The sequence below is a fragment of the Micromesistius poutassou genome (genome assembly GCF_964030765.1).
Source record: "Micromesistius poutassou genome assembly, chromosome: 8".
Lineage (NCBI taxonomy): Eukaryota > Metazoa > Chordata > Actinopteri > Gadiformes > Gadidae > Micromesistius > Micromesistius poutassou.
Genome location: NC_140278.1, coordinates 14,819,233 through 14,827,468, shown reverse-complemented (window position 1 = coordinate 14,827,468; position 8,236 = coordinate 14,819,233).

The following is an 8,236-nucleotide window of genomic DNA, read 5'->3' as shown; positions in this document are numbered from 1 at the left end:
GGGGTGTGATGAAGCGATACGCAATCGTCTCTGGATTATACAGACTGACATGCACTATGCCGTACCCCATACCCCTTACCCAATGCCCGGAGTGGACGATCTTCTGGACAGGTTGGGCTGTGCCAGATATTTGACCACCTGTGTAAGGGGTATTGTCAAGTTCCTCTGTCAGAAGAGACAAAACCCTGACAGCATTCAGAACCCTGTTCTGGTCTGACCAATACACTGTGATGCCATTTGGGCTGAAGGGGGCATCTGCAACGTTTCAGTGCCTCATGGTCGAGGGGTCGGAAGGTTCTTGGGACTACGCAGGGGCATACCTGGAAGACATCATGACTTCCAGCGAAACTTAGGAGGATCATCTTGTCCTCGATCGAGAAATTCTCAAACAAATCAAGGATAATGGCCATGACCAGTGCTCCTTTGCCCAGTCGCAGGTGGAGTACTCAGGATTTTTCATCTGAGTTTCATCTGAGTACCAAGCACTAAATCCCAGATGAGGTCTTTCCTAGGGATGGTTGGGTGGTCCCAGCAGTATCCCTAACTGCTCTAGTGGGGTAGCCGACTTCTCATTGTCAGCTTGCCTTTGAGGAATTGAGAAATTGCCTCTGCAATGACCCTGCATTACAACAGAAAGTAGTGGTTCCCCAGGGATTGTAGGTGCTCTCCTGTGGAAAAGGAGTGCCTTGACCGCTAGATTCACTGCGCTACTACCTGATGGGCAAGAACTTCAATGTGGAGGTGGATAATAGGGCCTTGTGGGTGGCTCCACAGAATGGACTCACAATGGACCGCATTACACGTGGTGTTTGGCTCTTCAGCCATTCAGCTTCAATGTGATGTATAGACGATGTGATATAGAGAGAATGTGACTGCCTTTTACCTTTCCCAAGTTTACGCAAACAAAAACATTTGAGGGAGGGGGGGTCATTTGACAAAGCGATACGCAATCGTCACTGGATTATAGAGACTGACAAGCGCTATGGACTAATCGCTACAGCATGAAAGACAAAAATAATACAATTTTAAAGATTGCATGGACATTTGCGCATGTTATATTTAGTTTCCTGTATATTCTTTCTACCCTGTAATGAAGTACAATCATCAACCCCTTATATTTGGTCACTCTACTAACTGTTAATTGTTTGCCAGCACATTTACAATTTTCAGTAGTTGCATCATAATAGGACTTTAATTATATCCGTGAACTTATCTGTACATTGCTCGGATTATACTAATTATACCTATCAACCCATTTTTTCATTTTTAATTTGTTTGACCATAACAAAAACAATTCACATATAAAAAAGACACAGCACAGGAAACAACAAAAGGGACAACAACTACATAATACGCAACATTAAACAACACAAACAATGACAATGAAAACAATATCAAAGACAACCACGATGACACAGAGTGGAGGTGGGAAAGGGAGCACAGTGAGCTAATTCAATTGGGGTGCACACATATCTACATATTCTACATAGATAGACGGATAGACAGTAAGAAAGAAAGACAGATAGGTAGATAGATAATCAAACACAAGGCTAATCAGAATAGATGAAGATCTCAGGTTAATAGAAACATGCAGAATGGGCATGCAGACTTTCAGCGCTGAGCACTGTGTATACTGTGTTCTTGTGAGTCAAGGGAGGATCTTATTGTATTGCAGAACTCGCTCTGTCCTGGTCTAGGTCCCTGAGGTCGGAGGAAGGTTTTTTCCTTCTTAAGAGATGGAGAAATCCTCCAGCCACCTGTCTCTGGAGAAGCAGAAGGGTTTCCTCCACTTCTAGTTCATTAATATCAGACATTTTGCCGTGAGGCTAGCAAGGGAAATCACCCTTTGTTGCTTATCCCGTTGAATGTTCTCAACAGGTGGCCCCAGCAAGCATGTCCTGGGCCAAGACGGGAAATCTACATTTCGGATCCCTGTCAGCATATGTGCCACCTCCTTCCACAGGGGTTCGACGGCCCAGGCAGTACCAAAACATATGGAGGAGAGTTCCCACTTCACCACATCCGTGCCAGCATTGGTCTGACCTGGACCATCTTATTGAGTTTGACAGGAGGGAAATATGCCCTATGCATTATCTTCATCTGTATTACTCTATATCTGATTATATCTGACACTCTCAGGCACAAGAGCCTGTAGATGTGGCTTTAAGCTGTTCACAAGTTAAAACGGAGCTGTCACCCAGTCTATATTTTGCTTCAAGTGCAGCCAATTTTAGCATTGAACCGTCCCTGAGCACTTGTCCGAGCATATGTATGTTCTGTCTCTGCCATGATTCATCAGATGATGGGTTCCCATCCACTGATAACAGCAGGTTGTTCCATAGAGTACAAGAGAGGCTCCGTTGATTACCAGTTTGCTATACAGTCTTCTTACAAGAGAACTTAATGATTGGATTGTCTAATTTGAAGGGGGACATCATGAAGATAAGGCAATGAACCCATTGCTTCGCATGATTAATTAATTCTCGAGCCATTCCCTGCTGCCCCTTGTCAGTGTGTCGTAATAGCCACATGAAAGCAGGAATCTTGCAGTGTACGACAGATAGCACGGGGATACATCCGGGACACCTAGTTCACCTTGGGATCTTAGTTTTGAGAGCTTTTTACGATTCGTTCTGGGCTTCATGTCTTTCCACAGGAAGCTAGTAAACAGAGCGTCAATCTCCTGAAATCAGCCTTGCGGAGTTTGTAGCAGGAGAGCAGACATAATGTAGGTTATCCCAGGCAGTATGTTCATTTTTATTACCTCTGCTCTACCACACAGAGCAGAGCAGAGGTAACAGTCCCTCATGGTAATCATCAATAGTCTGTTCCAATTCACTTCCTGTAGTTATGTCACGGGATCTCGCCAGGGTAGGCCATCTTTTTAAATGGAGAGGGGTATTTGAAGGTGCTGTTGAAATACCAATTACATGTACTGTATGTTAGAAAGATCTTAATGAAGTTGTAATATATTGTTATTATATTATGGGAATATAATACACCTTAGTTATGTATTTTGGCTGGTTATGCTGGGGATGTTTTAATGGATTTACTCTAACTTGGATAAGCGTAGCAGTGGAGCTAACCCAGTGGGTATCCCTATTTAAACCTGGTTGGCTTTAATGGGAGGGGCTGATGGTTGGTGATGATAAAGTCAAGGTCAAGAGTCGTAGCAGCTATGGCAGTGTTAGTATGTGCTTATTCGCCAGGTCACCCTTGACAGCTCTGTTATGTGTTCATTTCTGTCATTGTTCTTGTTTGTCAGTGCTGCAGTATTTGTAAATATAATCCCTATTATGCAATCTTCAACGCCTGGCTTGAACCTCAGTTGGACCACAAGACAACATGACCTTAACAGACACCTATAGACCCACACACACACAACAAAGGTACCAAAACGAGATCAACAGTTCAACGAAAATTAAAATGAGCCCTGCTCTCAAAGGAGGGCGCTGTATGGAATAGAGAGGGAGAGAGAGGGGAAAGAAGGAGAGAGAGAAAGCAAGAGAGAGAGAGGGGTGAGATGGAGTCAGAGAAAGAGAGCGAGGGGGGGGTAGAGACCGCAGGTACAGGTAGTTAATCCCCCATTCCAACGCTCTGTACCTACCTCCTCCTACGTCTACGTCTCCCGCCCCGCCCCCCCCCCGACCCAACGGCCACCATTTTGTACTTCATTCATGCCGGTCTTCCATTCCTGTCCCGTTGAGTGGCAGGCAAGATTAGGAGACCCTTTGAACTGCTCGCCTGCTTATTGGAAAAACAGTCTAAATTGAGGCAGCGTTATTTCATTCGGCCTTGCTGAGTCAGTGAGAAAGCTGCGATGTGGGGGAGGAGGAGGTGGTGGGAGGGGGGGTGCTGGCAAGGAGGAGGAGGGGGAGGGCAGCTCTTTGCAGAATGAATAAAGAGCTGTTTCACCGGTGGAAAGTGTCGGAGCACATCTAAAATGCATTATATAACAATAATGAGAAACCGTATAGCAGAGAGAGAGCGAAAGAGAGAGGAATTATATTAAATGTGTTTTGAGCAGCAATGCTGTTTTCATTTAATCTTCCGTGGAAAGAAGAATTATGAGCAGGAAAGGATTTCGGGGTTTTCTTTTTCTTTTCCTTTTTTAAAGTGGAGGTGGGAGAGGTGGGGGGGAGAGGGGAGAGCATCAACAAATTGGTCTTCTATGTCCACAATGTAATCTCATAAAAGGCTAAAAGAAGAAGCATGGCCTCTCAGGATGAACTATAGTCCTGATCACTGGCAGAGATTCTTGACTTTCCCCTACAATGCTGGAGGACGTGTTAATATTCATATTTAGTGATTCATTGTATCTTTATCTTAATAGTCAGTGACATCAGTTGGCTTGATTTTAAGGTAGGGCACTGATTACATTCTTTAATGTTTTTTTTTTATTTAACCTTTCTAAAAATAAATAAGCCTTCCTCTTGCTCTCAAAAGGATTTGTGAGCATTGAATGTGAATGGTTTTATCTTTAATAGTGAAAGCAGCATATAAGTTTTCAACAGCTTGAGGATAGGTTCCAGTAGAATCTGTGACATGGATGAATACCACACTATCCAAGACATGGAAATGCTTTTGTGCAACATCAATTTTGGTCTTTTGACATTTGTTTTGATGGAATGGTTTATTAATCAGTAATCAAGTAATACTAACCCCCACTAGCCAGCTGCTAGTCACCGTATAAATGAATGTAGAAAAATCATTAAAGCATGAAAAATAATGCTAGAAAGTAGCATTATTATACATTATAGAAACAACATCAAATAAATATAGATTCCACATGACATAGCAATAATGAAACATAAAATATTCTGCAATCTGCAACAGTCAAATTAAATGGTTAAACAGGAAATTAAATGGTTTGTTTAATTGCATCAGGGCGAATGCTGTGTTTCATGCACATTCAGTTCTATTAAAGTTGTCTAATGAATCTGTTAATAACAATATTCACCAGGAAACACCAGAATAAGTTAATTTGCTAATGTATGTAATCACACACACATTCACGCACACAACCTCACACGCACTCATATACACACAAACCCTCCCACTTTCTCTCTCCCACGCACTCTCTCACAAACTCACTCACACACACATGCACAAACACGCATACACAAACACAAGACACAAATGCACACACACAACTTCCCTCCCATCCTCCTCCACCTGCACTAGCACACACACTCACACAGATGCAACAGACAGACACAAACACATACACGGGCCTGTACACTCGACATCAATTCACACACACACACACACACACACACACACACACACACACACACACACACACACACCCCAATTCATGCATGCACACACTTAAATTAACACACACACACACATGCAAACACAGCATTAGCCACATTACCTGTGAGTTGCCTGCAGGGCTATTTGTGCCTTACATGCTGGCCAAGAAGCAGTGTTACAGCGAGAAACAAGATGGGGGCGGGGCGAAGAGTGTCGTTGAAAGGCACCTCTGTGGTCATCTCTAAGTGATTGAAGAATGTTTTTAAAAAGCAAAGAGCTTTGACCTGGATACTCTGCTGGCCAGGGGGAGTTTGAGGGACAATCAGCAGACCTTCACAGCCTGTCGTGCTTCTCTGGCTGGTTAGCTTCTCTGGAAGAAGCCATAGCTTCTCGAAAAAGAACAAGAACAAGAGATAAACAATGTATGCAGGTGTGTATAGAGTTCACACACCTTGCTCGCAAGGTGTTTATTTCCACCAATGAAAACCAGACAGACCATGAAAGCAACATTAAACGCCATCGCCCGATCCTGACAAGCATCTGATGCAAAGGGTTGATCTTAAAATACAAACACACACAGGGGCAAGAGCACACAGTGTGCAGACTCAGACTCTTTCAAACACAGCCTCCCTGGACGCAGCACCGAGCGGCTTTCATTCTGCTGGTTTCATCATAGCCATATCTGCTGCCTTCCAGCTCAGCCCCCATTCCCATCCCCCCCCCCCTCATCCTCCACCCACTCCTCCTTCACCATGAGTTCAGGAGGCCAGGCTTAGGCCGTGAGCGCTCACCTCAAATACTATTCCGAGGTACGTTTTCACATAGCTCTGGCTTACTGTTTGGAGGCTGGCTTTGTGTTTGGACGTGTTGAAAGCGGAATGAGTGTGTGGTAATCCGGGATAGCCCCTCGTGTTCTATCTACATGAACATCCCCCTCATGCCAGCCCCAGGAAGGGCCTTGGGACACAAGGAGGACGACGTTGATGGTGACAATGATTATAATGACAATCAGGACAATGACTATGATGTCATAGCCATGGGGACCATCCAATTTAGTTGTACCACTAAATTGTTGTAAACGGTAAACAATAGATAAATGCACCTGCTGGCTGAACAAAGAGTGCCAGCGCACCCTTTACACATAATCATTACTACAAGACGGCAAGAGCGCCATGTGGGTGGGTGTGAGGGGTGTCTCACCTGACAGCCACTGCCACTGCTCTGTACATCTGCAGAGCAGCCGGCTCTACATGCCAAACAACAGTAAGTGGGTGTCCTCCAACCGGCAGAAGAGAAGCAGCCATTAGCGACAGAATACTACCCAGCATGCATCCCCCGCCCCCCAAACCCCTCTTATTGCACACCGGTTGTGCCTCGGTAAGAAGAAGAAGAAGAAGAAGATGAAGAAGAAGGCGGGGGACAGGGATGGGGGGAGGGGGGGGGTGAGCGGGGGTGGGGGGACTGTGCTGGGGAGACATGTGTTTCTGTCAGTCATCATTAGGTCGGACGCCATTAGAAGAAGATGTCATAACAATCCTGTGTGAATGTGAGGAGTGTCTGGTGCAGTCTGGCTGGCATCCATCCATCTCCCACCTGGGGAAGAACGTCCTGCCGTATGCGTTCACTCCCATACGCTCTCCATCGCCTGGCGAGGGCTACGGTGTCCTTCTCAGAGTTATTGAATTTTCTTTGCACAGCCTCATTCTTGTACGGGTATTTATTCTTCCTTGCGGCTATGTTGGGGATACACGCCGACTGTGCATTTGATTTGACACTGCACTGGTATTGCTGTGACTGTGAGTGTGGAGGGAGTGCGGTGGTGTGGTTTAGTGCAGTCGTAGTCGCAGGAACTGGAACGCTTGGGCTAGGGAGTTTGGCGAGTGGAGTGCAGAAAATGAAGTGTGATCTTCTCTGGTAATGAAAATGTAGACGTTATCTACCCACGGCTAAGTGTGTGGCAGATAACTTCTTTGTGACATATGTAAATACAATTAAAGCCTGTTTTTTCACCATCTGCGTCGATTCCGTTATGAATACGCTGCGTCACTGTGCCATCTGTTTTGTCTAATAAAAAAAAACTGTTGCATCCATCAATAAAGATGTCCGAACGCAAAACGGAAATGTACTCGTCTGGAGAGAAAAGCAACAAAACCGGAACATATGGTTCCTTCACAAAAAGGGTATTATTGAAGTTATAAATGTTTAAACTGTTCAATTGCTTAAAGTCCCACACACTAACACACACATGGGCTTTGTCCTATGGAGGTCGATTTGTGTCTTTATGTCAACTTTTTGCATTGCAAAATATAGCCTTTATGGTTTTAACAGATCAATGTATGTTTTTTTCATTCAAATATTATATGATCGAGATTGAAACATTCTGCATTTTAATCCAAAATAATAATAATTTAAACAGAAATAATGCATTTTAACTCAAAAATACCTTCCATTTTGGCAGCATTTCCCCCCGTCCCCCAATGGTTTGCTCTTGGTCCTCATTTATATGCTCTTGGTGTCCTTTATTATATTTTAACATTTGTCTCTTTTTGTCGAGAGCAAAATGTTTTGCCTAATTGAATGATTCTTAGATAAACAACAATCAACAAAGCTGAAAAGTTTTAGCAGCACAAACTTTTTTTTATCTTACATAATTGAGATTAAAACGATATTCATTCCAATTAAAAAATATTACATATTAAACTAAGAAAAAGCTTTAAAAGTTTTTGAGAAGAAAATAAACATACATTTTGGATGTTTCTGCAACCTCCCCATGTAGCAGAACAGATGGTTGAGTAGGTGACCGTGAATAATTGGTGATAATGTTGATTCAAGCTTTAGTATAACCCTGAACTTTTTGACAGATTTAGAAAACAAGCCATCTTTTGTTTAGCAAGAAATTAATTTAGACGATTGGTCTTGGCTTTGGTCATGGGCTGAGGGCACATTGTGGAAGGTCTTCCTTGTTTTTTATGACTTC